Genomic DNA, 16973 nt, shown 5'->3' on the forward strand with positions numbered 1-16973 from the left:
ACTCACACACACACACACACACACACACACACACACACACACACAGGCAGAATACTTAAAGAATGTAGGGAAGAACTAGCAAGTCCCATATACAACATCATAAAATGCTCAATATAAAATGGAACAGTACCAGTAGAATGGAAAAGAGCTGAGGTGGTTCCCATATATAAGAGCGGAAGGAAGGAAGAACCTTTAAATTACAGACCGGTATCACTAACTTGTGTAATATGCAAGATGTGTGAAAGAATAATAAAGAAACAATGGGTCGAGTTCCTGGAAGACAACAAATTAATATCAAATAGCCAATTTGGTTTTAGAAAAAGACGGTCGTGTGTAACTAATTTATTGAGTTTCTATTCTAGAGTAGTTGATAGAGTACAAGAGAGAGAGGGATGGGTTGACTGTATTTATTTGGATTTAAAAAAGGCATTTGACAAAGTGCCACATGCAAGATTACTATGGAAGTTAGAGGAGAAGGGTGGCTTAAAAGGAAGCACATTGAAATGGATAGAAAATTATTTGAGGGGGAGAGAAATAAGGACAGTAGTTAAAAGATATGAAGTCCAAGTGGAGAGCAGTAGAAAGCGGAGTGCCACAGGGGTCAGTATTGGCACCAATACTTTTCCTCATTTATATTAACAACATGCCAGAAGGAGTGAACAGCTACATAAATCTGTTTGCAGATGATACGAAACTGTGCAGAGTTATAAAGCAAAAGGAGGATTGTGAAATACTGCAAGAAGACCTAAATAAGATCTGGGAATGGAGTAAAAAGTGGGAAATGGAATTCAATGTGAACAAAAGCCATGTCATGGAAATGGGAAAGAGTGGAAGACGACCCGTGGGAATCTATAAGATGGGAGATGGAGTAGAACTAGAGAAAGTAAAAAAGGAAAAAAGACTTAGGAGTGACGATGAAAGAAAACAATCAACCGGTAAGCCATATTGATAGAATTTTTAGAGAAACATAATTTGCTAAGGAATATTGGAGTAGCATTTCACTACATGGACAAAGAAAGGATGAAGAAATTGATAAGTACTATAATAAGACCCAGATTGGAATATGCAGGAATAGTGTGGACCCCTCATAAAAAGAAACACATAAGAAAGTTGGAGAGACTACAAAAAATGGCTACAAGAATGGTTCCAGAATTTGAAGGGATGACATATGAGTAGAGACTAAAGGCTATGGATCTGCCAACCCTGAAACAAAGAATGGAGAGAGGAGATCTGATACAAGTTTATAAATTGAACAATGGAATGGACCAAGTGGATAATGAGAAACTGATCCTGAGAGAAGAATATGACATTCGAAGCACAAGATCGCATAATAAAAAGCTGAGAAAAGGAAGATGTCTGAGAGATGTTAAAAAATATGGTTTCCCGCAAAGATGTATTGAGACGTGGAACAGTTTAAATGAAGAAGTAGTGTCTGCAACGAGTGTGCATACTTTTAAAGTAAGATTGGATAAGTGTAGATATGGAGATGGGGCCACACGAGCATAAAGCATAAAACTACAACTAGGTAGAACTAGGTAAATACACATACACACACTTCACTACCTATTGTACCTATTGTATAGTATTTACAGTGGCCTGTGCAAGTAGTGTGGACTCATTTTTCATGAAATCAACTGTTAAACAATCATGAGTAAAGAAGAGATTCCATCAAAATGTAGGTATGAGACTAGGGAAAGAATGAAAGAAGATGATGACTATGTTGATGAGGGAGAGAGCGCATTCGAAGGTTTCGATACGGCGAATACTTCACTACTTAAGAGAGTGTTGACTATTGAACATAAACTTGATAAATTGATGAAGGAGAGTATGGGAATGAAAGAGAATGAAGAACAGGAAAAAGAGTTTATAAAACTGAAAGGATAAAAAAGTGGAAGAAAACGAAGCTAGGCTAAGAGCAGAAAACAAAGAACTGAAAAAGGAAGTAGCTAACTACAAGAAGCAGATGAAAGAAGGACTCAGTAAAGCCGAGAAAGAAAAAGAGAAGCTGAAAGATCTAGTAAACAAGGAAGAGGAAAGAGTACAGAACGTGATTGAAAAAAGAAGTACAAGCGTGGAGAGTCCAAGATAAGAAAGATAAGACTGATTTTCAGGAGGTGATTCAAGAACAACTAAAGAAAAAGAAGAAAATATGACAAACAAAATGATAGGAGTCCTCAAGACAAAAGAAAATCTAGCTAGAAAAATTGCAGAAAAAAAGAAGAGTGTAATCGTATTTGGAATAAAAGAAAAATATATAAGATATAGACCAAGAAGAGAAAAAGAAGAAATGAAATCAGTCAAAGACTTACTAAAAAATTTAAACGACGAAGATAGGCAGAACTTGGAAGAGGAAGTAGAAGAAATAACCAGAATGGGACCATTTCAAGAAGTAAAAACGAGACCAATTAAAATACTACTAAAATCACAAGCAACAACAGAAGAAATATTATATAGAACAACAAAACTTAGGTCTTAGAGAAACAGAAGGCTGCAAGGATATCTATATAAAGAAAAATAGAAATGAGGAAGTATGGAAGAGATACAACGAACTGGCGATAGCAGTAAGGGAAAAAATAATGAAAGGTCAGAAGAGGAAAAAAAGGCATATTTTTGGAGAATTCTAGGAGACAGGATAAAGAAATGGTATATAAACGAGAAGGAAGAGAAAAAAGTGGAATAAGTTTAACTAAAAATGATAAAGGCAAGAGACTAAAAATGATGTATATGAACATAGACAGGGTTTTATCAAGTAAATTAGAATTAAGAGATTACATAAAGAAAGAAGAACCGGATATTGTATGCCTGGCTGAAACAAAACTAAATGAGGCAATCAAAATAGACTTGGATAATAGGTATAATGTATGGAGAAGAGACAGAGGGGGTAAAGGAGGAGGAGTCATGATAATGTTAAGGAAGGAGATAGTGATAAACCAAGTGGAATGTGGGGAAGGAAAAGCAGAAGTACTGTATGTTAAGATACATATTAGTAAAAAAAAGTTAACAATCATTGTAACATATGTGCCACCAAAACCAAATTCATGGACCAATCAAGAATATAAAGACATGATAGATGACACAATAAGGAGTCTAACGAGAATCATTAAAGAAAGGAGAAAAGTTATATTAGTAGGAAATTTCAACTGTAAAGAAGTGCACTGGAAAAATTATGAAAGTGGTATGGGGGAAGAAGCCTCAGGAGAAAGATTTCTGAACCTAATGATAGACAATATGATGGACCAGAGAGTAAAGGAAAACACAAGATTCAGAGGAAACGATGAACTGGCGAGATTGAACCTAGTTTTTACAAAGGGTATACAAATGAATGATATATAAGATATAAGTGCCCATTGGGAAAGAGTGACCATGTAATATTAGAAATGGATATAGAAAAGGGAAAGGAAGATAGAGACGATTCATACAAAGGAGACCGATTAAATTACAGAAAGGCTGATATTGAGAATCTCAAGAACTATTTTAAAAACGTAAACTGGGAGGAGATGGAAAACTCTGAGACGATGCAAGAGAAGTATAACTTATTTTTGGAAATATACAAAACAGGAGTTAGGGAATATGTCCCGAAATATAGACCTAAAGAAGAAGGAAAGAAAGATTGGTTTAATGCAAGGTGTGCTAGGGCAAAAAAGAAAAGAGATAAAGCATGGAAAAGGTGGAGGAGAAATACAAATCCAGTAAATAAGGGAAACTTCAAGGCAGTGAGAAATGAATGTTAAGGTGAGAAAGGAAGAGGAAAAGAACTTTGAAAAGGACATTGTCGAAAAATGTAAGGAGCAACCAAAATTGTTCTATAGATTCATAAATGAAAAAATTAGGCAAAAAAAAAAAAAAAACAATAGAAAGGTTAAAAGGAGAGAATGGGATGGTAGAAGACCCAAAAAGTATGGCAGTACTATTAAATAATAAATTGCAGGAGGTTTTTACTAAGGAATCCAAATTTGAAAGGCCACAGAGTAATAGAGAGACAATCTATATGAAAGAGATTAAAGTAACCAAGCTTGAAATAAAAGAGTTAATGAAGGAACTGGATGAAGAGAAGACAATGGGACCGGATGAAGTCTCAGGCAGAATACTGAAAGAATGTAAGGAAGAACTAGCAAGTCCTATATACAACATCATAAAATGCTCAATAGAAAATGGAACAGTACCAGTAGAATGGAAAAGAGCTGAGGTGGTTCCCATATATAAGAGCAGAAGGAAGGAAGAACCTTTAAATTATCGACCGGTATCACTATCTAGTGTAATATGCAAGATGTGTGAAAGAATAATAAAGAAACAATGGATCAAGTTCCTTGAAGACAACAAATTAATATCAAATAGCCAATTTGGTTTTAGTAAAAGACAGTCGTGTGTAACTAATTTATTGAGTTTCTATTCTAGAATAGTTGATAGAGTACAAGAGAGAGAGGGATAGGTTGACTGTATTTATTTGGATTTAAAAAAGGCGTTTGACAAAGTGCCACATGCAAGATTACTATGGAAGTTAGAGGAGAAGGGTGGCTTAAAAAGAAGCACATTGAGATGGATAGAAAATTATTTGAGGGGAAGAGAAATAAGGATGGTAGTTAAAGATATGAAGTCCAAGTGGAGAGCAGTAGAAAGCGGAGTGCCACAGGGGTCAGTATTGGCACCAATACTTTTCCTCATTTATATTAACGACATGCCAGAAGGAGTGAACAGCTACATAAATCTGTTTGCAGATGATACGAAACTGTGCAGAGTTATAAAGCAAAAGGAGGATTGTGAAATACAGCAAGAAGACCTAAATAAGATCTGGGAATGGAGTAAAAAGTGGGAGATGGAATTCAATGTGGACAAAAGTCATGTCATGGTAATGGGAAAGAGTGAAAGACGACCCGTGGGAATCTATAAGATGGGAGATAGAGTAGAACTGGAGAAAGTAAAAAAAGGAAAAGAACTTAGGAGTGACGATGGAAGAAAACAATCAACTGGTAAGCCATATTGATAGAATTTTTAGAGAGACATAATTTGCTAGGGAATATTGGAGTAGCATTTCACTACATGGACAAAGAAATGATGAAGAAATTGATAAGTACTATAATAAGACCCAGATTGGAATATGCAGGAGTAGTGTGGACCCCTCATAAAAAGAAACACATAAGGAAGTTGGAGAGACTACAAAAAATGGCTACAAGAATGGTTCCAGAATTTGAAGGGATGACATATGAGGAGAGACTAAAGGCTATGGATCTACCAACCCTGAAACAAAGAAGGGAGAGAGGAGATCTGATACAAGTTAATAAATTGATCAATGGAATGGACCAAATGGATAATGAGAATGATCCTGAGAGAAGAATATGACATTCGAAGCACAAGATCGCATAGTAAAAAGCTGAGAAAGGGAAGATGTTTGAGAGATGTTAAAAAATATAGTTTCCCGCAAAGATGTGTTGAGACTTGGAACAGTTTGAGTGAGGAAGTGGTGTCAGCAAAGAGTGTGCATAGTTTTAAAGAAAAATTGGATAAGTGTAGATATGGAGACGGGGCCACACGAGCGTAAAGCCCAGGCCCTGTAAAACTACAACTAGGTAAATACAACTAGGTAAATACACAAGAGGTCAGTAGGGAGATAGCCCATTGAGACTGGATTTGATATTTTATAAAAGGAGTACACAGCTTAGACAAGGGATAGAACATGAGTGCCCTTTGGGAAAGAGCGGCCATGCATTACTGAAGTTTTGTTTGGATGTGGGCTTCAGTGTAGAAAATGGGGATGGATACAAGGAGGAGGGCTTAAACTATGCTAGAGAGAGATACATAATGACTTGAGGAGGTATTTTGACAATGTGGACTGGTCTGCAATGTACCAAGAAGTAAGCATTCAATTGAAATACAACAAATTAATGGAAATATACAATAAGGGTGTGGAGAACTTTGTGCGAAAGTACACCAAGAAGACTCTAAGGAGAAAGCAGTGGTTCAATAAAAATTGCGAGAAGGCTAAAAGTGAGAAAGAAAAAGCATGGAGAAAGTACTAAGGGACTAACATTCCATCTATCACAAAACTGTGTCCATCTCTTAAGGTGGGATCGGTATTGTTTCCCTGTACCTGGTTTCCAAGAGGCCAGGATGATGTCCGCACTTGTTTCAGAAATTCTTTGGTCTCGCAAGTGCTCCCTGATAGTAGGCATGCCATCAGTTGTGAGTGGCACATGATCAGGTGCTTCTCCTCTGAAGATGGGTGTACTAGCACCTCTTTCTTCTGTGTGATGAGGCGAGGGTGATTGATCAGCATCCTGAGCAATGTGCCCATCCATGGTTGTGATAACCACAGGGGAACAACCATCCACACTCTCGTCCCTTCCACTTTTAATTTTTGCAGGCACCTAGCAATTAATGAAAATGGTAGAAAGATGTATGAGAGCTTGAATCTTGCCCAATTTAAGGAAAACGCATCCAAATCTGTTGCCCCTGCATCTAGTTTCCAGTAACAATAGCAAGGTAATTGCTTATTAAGCCTTGAAGCAAACAAGTCAATAACTGGTGTACTAAAATCCTCACACAACTGGTGGAAAATACATACATTAAGTTTCCATTCATGCCTGTCATTAACTAAGCATGATGCCATGTCTTCCAGCATGTTAAGCTTGCCTGGGATATGGGAACACATGATCCAAGCATTGTAAGTGAGGCATCAATCCCAGATTTTGGTGGCAATCTCATTGCAAATGAAAGACTTTGTACCACCCATTTCATTTACATAAGTCATTCCAGTGGTGCTATCACAATGTACTTTAATGTGTTTTCCTTTAAGTACTGGTGTAAACACTTGCAACTACAATAAAATAGCTTTAAGCTCCAAAGCATTAATGTGCATTAACTTTTCTGCCACGGACCAACTACCAGAAATAGACTGATGGTTAACATGGCCCCCCTAACCTGTGTTGGAAGCATCAGTGTAGATGTCAATGTCAGTGCCAGTTTGAACAAATTTCCTATCTTGTGTTGAGATGTTATCAATCCACCATTGAAGGCCTGTTTTCATTCCTTCTGTAATTGTCATATAACTGTCAAAGTTACCTTGTTAAACCTGCAAAGCTGCAATTTTTTCTGCTTCTAACTGTCTATAATGCAGCTTACCCAGCTCCACTTCTGGAATGGCAGCTACCAAGAGCTCAGTAACCCTGGCTGCCTCTCTCATCTTATCTCTACTTTTATTGCTAAGTTTCTCACAGGCTTGAATGACTTTCAGATCAGGTAAAGAAATGGTCATGTTATTTGTGTCAATAATGTTTCCCAAGTATTCAATGGACTTTGTGGGCTTCAACACTGACTTTTTCTATATTAATGCAAAAACCTATCTCTGTAGTAAGTCAATATTATCACTTACACAAGCAAGACAGCCTGTCTTAGACTTATTACAAATCAGAATATCATCAATAAAACTGGTAATAGAGTAGCCCTTTCCTTTTAGTGAAGCAAAAACTGGTTTCATCAACTACCATTGGGTAGATAAGTGAACTGGTAAATGTTGTCCTCCCATTTAAAAAAAAAAATTTTTGTTCTCCTACCTTCACTGTGTATATAATAAACATGTCTAAGGTCCACTGAGGCTAGGTAGTCCCTTGCATTGACCAGTCTAATGGCTTGCTCAAAATTCTCCTTCTTAAAGTGTTTATAAGATATGTGTTAAGTTCAATTAAGTTGAGCACCATCCTATATCCACCATCCTTTATAGGTCTCAAGAAAATGGGGGAAATAATTTGCTCCTTCCTTTTCTGTGTAATAACAATGACTCTGAGCTCCAAAAGTTTCCTAATCTCATCTTTAACAATTGCTTGTTCTTCTAAATTAAACTTATACGTTAACTCATGTAAAAATGAGTGCCCAGTATCATCAACATTTATGTCCAGGTGACAGTGCTGCACCATGTCCAAAATTACTGGGTCTTTGGTCATTTTCTGCCACTCATGTAAAAAGTAGTGCAGCCTACCTGCTACAAAGGTGTTACTAACCTCACTTATTGTCGGGACCTTTGGTGACCCTGACCCTTGGCGATTTTTGGATTCGTGTCCTGGCGTGACAAGTGCTGCCTCTGGCCACCCCGGAAGCCCCACCTCTGCAGTCCATAGGGATGGAACTTCGCTGTGTGGCTCCTAAACGTGGTTTTGCCCCAGAAGCTTCTAGACCTGCCACTGGTGGATTTCCATGGGAAGAGAGGCTTCTTGGTAGCAAACTTGTTTTTCAGCTTTTCTGTTTCCTCAATCTGCTTGGCTGACTGAGAAATATTGTCACCAAACAAAAAACATGACATAGGCACTTTATCCGAACACAAATGTGAATATTTGTGGTTGATCTCTTGCTTCATAATGAAGTATCTCGACAAGTTGGTTCTGTAATTAGCGTGACCAAGCAGTGCCAAGGGAGTGTTAATCCTGCTCACTTCCTGCACAACCACTGGGTTACCAACATTCTGTGCCACCTTATCCAGAGCTAAGAGTGACTTAGTGATAATAGTACCTGCAGAAATAATGTGTCCACTTACTTCCTTTAGGTGGGATTCTGCTTTCCATGCATCAATCTTGAAGGCTCCCAAGATCTGTGGGTTGCACTCCACTGGTGCCAGTGCAGGACAATTGTCGGGATGCCTGGTGACCAGGTCCTCCGAAATTGCCTTGCAGTCCTCCTCCTGCAACCTTTATAAAAAAAGAAGTTAACCATTGCAGCCACCTGTGGGTCAATATCTTCAGCGCTGGCGGTAGCAGTAAGGGAAAAAATAATGAAAGGTCAAAAGAGGAAAAAAAGGCATATTTTTGGAGAATTCTAGGAGACAGGATAAAGAAATGGTATATAAACGAGAAGGAAGAGAAAAAAGTGGAACAAGTTTAACTAAAAATGATAAAGGCAAAAGACTAAAAATGATGTATACGAACATAGACGGGGTTTTATCAAATAAATTAGAATTAAGAGATTACATAAAGAAAGAAAATCCGGATATTGTATGCCTGGCTGAAACAAAACTAAATGAGGCAATCAAAATAGGCTTGGATAATAGGTATAATATATGGAGAAGAGACAGAGTGGATAAAGGAGGAGGAGTCATGATGATGTTAAGGAAGGAGTTAGTGATAAACCAAGTGGAATGTGGTGAAGGAAAAGCAGAAGTATTGTATGTTAAGATGCATATTAATAAAAAAGAGTTAACAATCATTGTAACATATGTGCCACCAAAAACAAATTCATGGACCAATCAAGAATATAAAAACATGATAGATGACACAATAAGGAGTCTAACGAGAATCGTTAAAGAAAGGAGAAAAGTGATATTAGTAGGAGATTTCAACTGTAAAGAAGTGGACTGGGAAAATTATGAAAGTGGTATGGGGAAGAAGCCTGGGAGAAAGATTCTTGAACCTAATGATAGACAATATGATGGACCAGAGAGTAAAGGAATGCACAAGATTCAGAGGAAACGACGAGCCAGCGAGATTGGACCTAGTTTTTACAAGGGTATACAAATGAATGATGATATAAGATATAAGTGCCCATTGGGAAAGAGTGACCATGCAATATTAGAAATAGATATAGAAGAGGGAAAGGAAGATAGAGACGATTCATACAAAGGAGACCGATTAAATTACAGAAAGGCTGATATTGAGAATCTCAAGAACTATTTTAAAAACGTAGACTGGGAGGAGATGGAAAACTCAGAGACAATGCAAGAGAAATATAACTTATTTTTGGAAATATACAAAACAGGAGTCAGGGAATATGTCCCGAAATACAGACCTAAAGAAGAAGGAAAGAAAGATTGGTTTAATGCAAGGTGTGCTAGGGCAAAGGAGAAAAGAGATGGAGCATGGAAAAGGTGGAGGAGAAATAGAAATCCAGCAAATAAGGAAAACTTCAAGGCAGCGAGAAATGAATATGTTAAGATGAGAAAGGAAGAGGAAAAGAACTTCTAAAGACATTGTCAAAAAATGTAAGGAGCAACCAAAATTGTTCTATAGATTCATAAATGGAAAAATTAGGCAAAAAGAAACAATAGAAAGGTTAAAAGGAGAGAACGGGATGGTAGAAGACCCAAAAAGTATGGCAGAACTATTAAATTAAAAATTCCAGGAGGTCTTTACTAAGGAATCCAAATTTGAAAGGCCACAGGGTAATAGAGAGACAATCTATATGAAAGAGATTAAAGTAACCAAGCTTGAAATAAAAGAGTTAATGAAGGAACTGGATGAAGAGAAGGCAATGGGACCAGATGAAGTCTCAGGCAGAATACTGAAAGAATGTAGGGAAGAACTAGCAAGTCCTATATACAACATCATAAAATGCTCAATAGAAAATGGAACAGTGCCAGTAGAATGGAAAAGAGCTGAGGTGGTTCCCATATATAAGAGCGGAAGGAAGGAAGAACCTTTAAATTACAGACTGGTATCACTAACTAGTGTAATATGCAAGATGTGTGAAAGAATAATACAGAAACAATGGATCGAATTCCTTGAAGACAACAATTAATATCAAATAGCCAATTTGGTTTTAGAAAAAGACAGTCTTGTGTAACTAATTTATTGAGTTTCTATTCTAGAATAGTTGATAGAGTACAAGAGATAGAGGGATGGGTGTCTGACTGTGTTTATTTGGATTTAAAAAAGGCGTTTGACAAAGTGCCACATGCAAGATTACTATGGAAGTTAGAGGAGAAGGGTGGGTTAAAAGAAAGCACATTGAGATTGATAGAAAATTATTTGAGGGGGAGAGAAATAAGGACGGTAGTTAAAGATATCAAGTCCAAATGGAGAGCAGTAGAAAGCTGAGTGCCACAGGGGTCAGTATTAGCACTAATACTTTTCCTCATTTATGTTAACGACATGCCAGATGGAGTGAATAGCTACATAAATCTGTTTGCAGATGATACGAAACTGTGCAGAGTTATAAAGCAAAAGAGGATTGTGAAATACTGCAAGAAGACCTAAATAAGATCTGGGAATGGAGTAAAAGTGGGAAATGGAATTCAATGTGAACAAAAGCCATGTCATGGAAATGGGAAAGAGTGAAAGACGACCTGTGGGAATCTATAAGATGGGAGATGGAGTAGAACTGGAGAAAGTTAAAAGGAAAAGGACTTAGGAGTGATGATGGAAGAAAACAATCAACCAGTAAGCCATATTGATAGAATTTTTAGAGGAACATATAATTTGCTAAGGAATATTGGAGTAGCATTTCACTACATGGACAAAGAAATGATGAAGAAATTGATAAGTACTATAATAAGACCCAGATTGGAATATGCAGGAGTAGTGTTGATCCCTCATAAAAAGAAACACATAAAGAAATTGGAGAGGGTACAAAAAATAGCTACAAGAATGGTTCCAGGAGAGAGTAAAGGCTATGGATCTACCAACCCTGGAACAAAGAAGGGAGAGAGGAGACCTGATACAAGTTTATAAATTGATCAACGGAATGGACCAAGTGGATAATGAGAAACTGATCCTGAGAGAAGAATATGACATCCGAAGCACAAGATCGCATAGTAAAAAGCTGAGAAAAGGAAGATGTCTGAGAGATATTAAAAAATTTAGTTTCCCGCAGAGATGTATTGAGACGTGGAACAGTTTAAATGAAGAAGTAGTGTCTGCAACGAGTGTGCATACTTTTAAAGTAAGATTGGATAAGTGTAGATATGGAGACGGGGCCACACGAGCATAAAGCCCAGGCCCTGTAAAACTAGAACTAGGTAAATACAACTAGGTAAAATACACACACACACACACACACACACACACAGTTCCAGAATTTGAAGGGATGACATATGAGGAGAGACTAAAGGCTATGGATCTGCCAACCCAGGAACAAAGAAGGGAGAGAGGAGATCTGATACAAGATTATAAATTGATCAACGGAATGGACCAAGTGGATAATGAGAAACTGATCCTGAGAGAAGAATATAACATTCGAAACACAAGATCGCATAGTAAAAAGCTGGGAAAAGGAAGATGTCTGAGAGATGTTAAAAAATATAGTTTCCCGCAAAGATGTATTGAGACGTGGAACAGTTTAAATGAAGAAGTAGTGTCTGCAACGAGTGTGCATACTTGTAAAGTAAGATTGGATAAGTGTAGATATGGAGACGGGGCCACTCGAGCATAAAGCCCAGGCCCTGTAAAACTACAACTAGGTAAATACAACTAGGTAAATACACACACATACATGACCGACAAGACCCTGGTTTGAGTCCTAGGCATGGCGAAGCAAATGGGCAAGCCTCTTGATGTCTGTAGCTACTGTTCAGTTAGAAGCAAATAGGTATGGGATGTAATTGAAGGGTTTTGCCCTCACTTTCCTGGTTTCTGGAGTGTTGTCTGGTATCAGTCCTACCTAATGATTGGCTGGTCTGTGAACTCTTAGCTCGTTCCATAATGTAGAAGGCTGGCTAGGTGATCAGCAAGCAGCTGTGAATAACACACACACACACACACACACATTCCATGTTAAGAACAAACTACTTAGTCTTGTGAAGATTATGAAGTGACGAGACCTACTGCTCTCAAAATGACAAACAATAAATCACCTTACTGTCTATGTCTCTTCACAAACCCCTTGTCAAAGATTAGGTTTATTATCTCCCAGATGACTGTGATAGGTCCCTTTACAAAGCTAGCACTGGTGAGTAATAAGGACTACTGCTCAATTTACTCAATGTTTTCTAGTCCTAGGCTCAACCCAGCACTGGGGGACCAGTAGCATTTAAGCCAAAACAAAAAAAAAAAAACATAACAAGCAACAAACACAAAAATAATTCACAAGACAAACCCTAACACTCAACAAAACTCAGTGGTGTCCTTGCTGTGCCACACAAAGGATCTTGAACACCTTCCCACATGCATGTTTAAACTTGGGTGTTTCACCCCTATGCACATGACAACCTGACTCCAATAATTCCCAGTCAGAGAGTTCCCATTCCTTTAATTAATAGTACCTCTCAGTGATTTGTAATGGAAAACATTGTCCTTTTATTAAATCAAGACATTTACAATCTTTCTATCAAAATCAATAGTAGGCAAAAAATCTAATTAATTCAAAATTAATTTGTAGCATTTAATAAGGCAAAACATAGGTTGCAATTTTATATAGTATGTATGGAAACTTTACACACAAACTATACATATATAGCTTTTCTATTATTTGAAAGCAGTAAGAAGAGTTTTCTTCTGTCTCTAATTTACCATCTCACAAATAAGGGCTAAAATGCTAAAGAATAATCATAAAAAATGCAGTACAGAAACCATGACACCAAAACAATGATTTATAAGATGCCTATAACATCATAATCAGGATTCAAAAGAGGCTAACAAATCATGATTTTTTTTATATGGAAGGCTCTTTGCTATGTTTTTCTGCTCATCTTTGCATTCAACCCTTATTCATGAACTGTGAGAGTAGTGTGAAAATACAGTGACCAGAATGAAGAAATATTTTCCATCAGAAAGTAGAATGAGCATAACATGTATAGTGTTGAAAACTGATTGGAAATACTTAATGTGGTAGTAGTAGTAGTAGTAGTAGTAGTAGTAGTAGTAGTAGTAGTAGTAGTAGTAGTAGTAGTAGTAGTAGTAGCAGCAGCAGCAGCAGCAGCAGCAACAGCAGCAACAGCAGCAGCAGCAGTAGTAGTAGTACAAAATGCCTGTTCCAATTAAGGTCATGCTTCAGTCAAGATTTGAAAAATTCATTAAAAAAAAGTTATAGGTTTTCTGACTTAAAATTATTAGTTACTGGTTGTCTTTGATGTATTTACCTAGTTGTAGTTTTACAAGGCCTGGGCTTTATGCTCGTGTGGCCTGTCTCCATATCTACACTTATCTAATCTTACTTTAAAAGTATGCACACTCGTTGCAGACACTACTTCTTCATTTAAACTGTTCCACATCTCAATACATCTTTGTGGGAAACTATATTTTTTAACATCTCTCAGACATCTTTCTTTTCTCAGCTTTTTACTATGCAATCTTGTGCTTCGAATGTCATATTCTTCTCTCAGGATCAGTTTCTTATTATCCACTTGGTCCATTCCGTTGATCAATTTATTAACTTGTATCAGATCTCCTCTCTCCCTTCTTTGCTCCAGGGTTGGTAGATCCATAGCCTTTAGTCTCTCCTCATATGTCATCCCTTCAAATTCTGGAACCATTCTTGTAGCCATTTTTTGTAGTCTCTCCAACTTCCTTATGTGTTTCTTTTTATGAGGGGTCCACACTACTCCTGCATATTCCAATCTGGGTCTTATTATAGTACTTATCAATTTCTTCATCATTTCTTTGTCCATGTAGTGAAAAGCTACTCCAATATTCCTTAGCAAATTATATGTTTCTCTAAAAATTCTATCAATATGGCTTATCGGTTGATTGTTTTCTTCCATCGTCACTCCTAAGTCCTTTTCCTTTTTTACTTTCTCCAGTTCTACTACATCTCCCATCTTATAGATTATGAATGTGATAGAGTAAGAACGTCATGACATCATGATGTCATGTATAGAGTTGCATTCAAAATGTTGTACAGTCCTTATTTCAGATTGTTTTGCAATGTGCTTTGGCATGGACATACTTGAAAGATGCCTAAAGAAATGTCGATAACTTTTTTTTTTTTTTTTCCATTTCTCCACATGTCATGAGATATGATTTTTAAAGTGTTTACGTTTCATGACGTCATCAAAGCAGGATGAAAAGCTGTTATTTTGTCTTATTAAAAACTTTCTAATCACTTTAGTGAAAATTGGTCTGACAAAATGTTACACCAATCCCTGTCAAGAAGTACACTAAGTTTCAAGGCAGCATATATAATGGTTGATTTTATACATTTTTTTTATATCTCTAAAAATCATGTTTTGAGATATGGCTCTTTAAAGTTTTAAAAGTTTAGCACCTACACTACGTGTTTATTAAAATTATTAGATTTATTATATGTTCTGTATTGATCTATACTGAAACTGCACACAAAGAATTATCTAATTATTCCCATATTTAGTTCTTCATTTTGGGAGCTATTTACCTTGTGGTGACACTATCAGAATTCCTGGTGTTGGTTCTCTGTGCCTTTGCCGGTAGATTTAGCTCATTGGTAGGTGTCCTAAGAATGCTATTTCATAGAACTGTGGTTTATTTTAACCATCAGTAGGCACATTCCCTCTTCTTCATGAAACAATCCTCTCCAAGTAGATTTTTTGGTCCTAATCAATATCGGCACCTCCAAGTATGTACGTTTCTCTCTCTCCTTTCCTCTTCTCCTTCTCATGTATTTTTTCTTGTTTTTTTTTTTTTTCCTTGATTTCATCTTCTTAGCTTCTGCTATCAAAAGTGAGGTCCTCTTTCTGTCCCTTCCCTCCAAAACCTCTTTCCTTGCCATGCCAAATGCCTCAGCTTCACCTGCCACTGAGCCATTATCTCTTCCCTCTTCTTTTCATTTATCTCCTTTTCTCTCTTCTTTTTTTCATCTCACATCTTCTTCAGCTGCTGTAGCCTATTTTGTTTATACCCCATGTTGCAGTAGGAAGGTCAGCAAAAAAAAAAAATAAATAAATAAATAAAAATAACATAAGAGAGCCTGCAAGCAGAAGTATGACATAACCTTTCCCTTCGCCTTTCTCTGTCACACTGAGGTGAGATGCTGCATGGCAAGGCGAGAAGGAGGTGAGTGATTTGGGAGGTGGAGCCTCATCACGGAGACCAATATTATTGGTAAAATGGCAAGGAAAAGAGGCAATATACTACAATGCTTAGAGTGTTTATTGCACCACTCTCACCTCATGGCATACGCCACTCATGTCCCTTGAAACATATCAGAATGTGTGTTGCCATACACATATGTCCATGATTCATATATCATATGAATTCTGAGTATTTTTCTTACAATAATCTGCAGGAATTGAAAAAAAAAAATTGTCATAATTTACTAAATCTCAATCCCAGCATGCCCTTAAGCCCATACATATGATTGTTTTTTTTACCTTCCACCCCGGCCAACCATTTCCAGGTATTTTTCAACTTTCACCAGAATTTTTTTTTTTTTTTATGGAATTGTAGATCATATTTTTCCGCATCTGAAATAGAAATCCGCAACTCTCTAAGTGCTCTTGTTCAGCCGCAGATGGCCGCCAAAGTCTGAAAAATGAAGAAAATATCCTCCCGGCAGCCCAACAGAAAATGGGGCTTTCACATGTCAAATGCAAGTTTTTGCATAAAAGCAATGAAAAATTGATGATTTGGATGTGGTTTTATATATTTATATGTATTTTTATGTGTTTTTATTATAAGCTGTCAACAAGGGTACACAACCTGCAGCTGCTTTACAACCTCCTCTGGTTGTACTCAGATACATGTTTAATAAAAAAAAGTGTGTATTCAATGTGTATACATGCCCTGATGTGTTGCACCAGTCTAGAATGAGTGGTGTAACACAGGAAACATCATGTGTTACATAATCATGTATGTTTGCATCCTATAGCTATCACCTCCTACAACCACAAAAGAAAAAAAAAAATATTCATAGCTCATTTCTGGTGCACACAAAGTTTGTGTGCTTATATATGCATATAAGTGCATGCCAGAGGTTTACATGGCACCCAGACAACCCTCCAGTGATGCACACAAAAGAAGGGAGGGCCTAGGGAGGGGAGAGGAGGCAGGAAGAGGGAGGGACGAGGGAGAGACAGGGTCGACCAGATCCTCTGTGAATCACGTGGGGATGGGGCAGGGTGGACGGCTAGTATGCAGCATGGGCCAGCGTTACAATAGTCAGTCTTGACCTACAGAAAACACTTTTTCCAATGGTGCTAACACCAGCTCGCTACCTCTTACTGCCAGTTTTATACACCCCTTGCTATATGTAGACCTATCGGCATTACAGTTTCAAATTTCACCCACCAATATGTAGGCTGGTCGCATGTAAGAGGTTCAGTTCAGCCTTCATAAGAGCAAATTATGTAAGAGAGAAAAAAAAATTGC

At 37.3% G+C, this 16973-nt stretch overlaps 1 protein-coding gene across 18 annotated transcripts in view; it reads left to right on the forward strand.

Moving 5' to 3' along the window:
* The window catches only part of LOC123517573 (calcium-dependent secretion activator-like), a 1686808-nt gene that overhangs the window by 1577908 nt on the left and 91927 nt on the right, over nt 1–16973 (forward strand). The gene's annotated exons all lie outside the window — the stretch shown is intronic.

This window comes from Portunus trituberculatus, chromosome 42 (assembly GCF_017591435.1).
Source record: "Portunus trituberculatus isolate SZX2019 chromosome 42, ASM1759143v1, whole genome shotgun sequence".
Lineage (NCBI taxonomy): Eukaryota > Metazoa > Arthropoda > Malacostraca > Decapoda > Portunidae > Portunus > Portunus trituberculatus.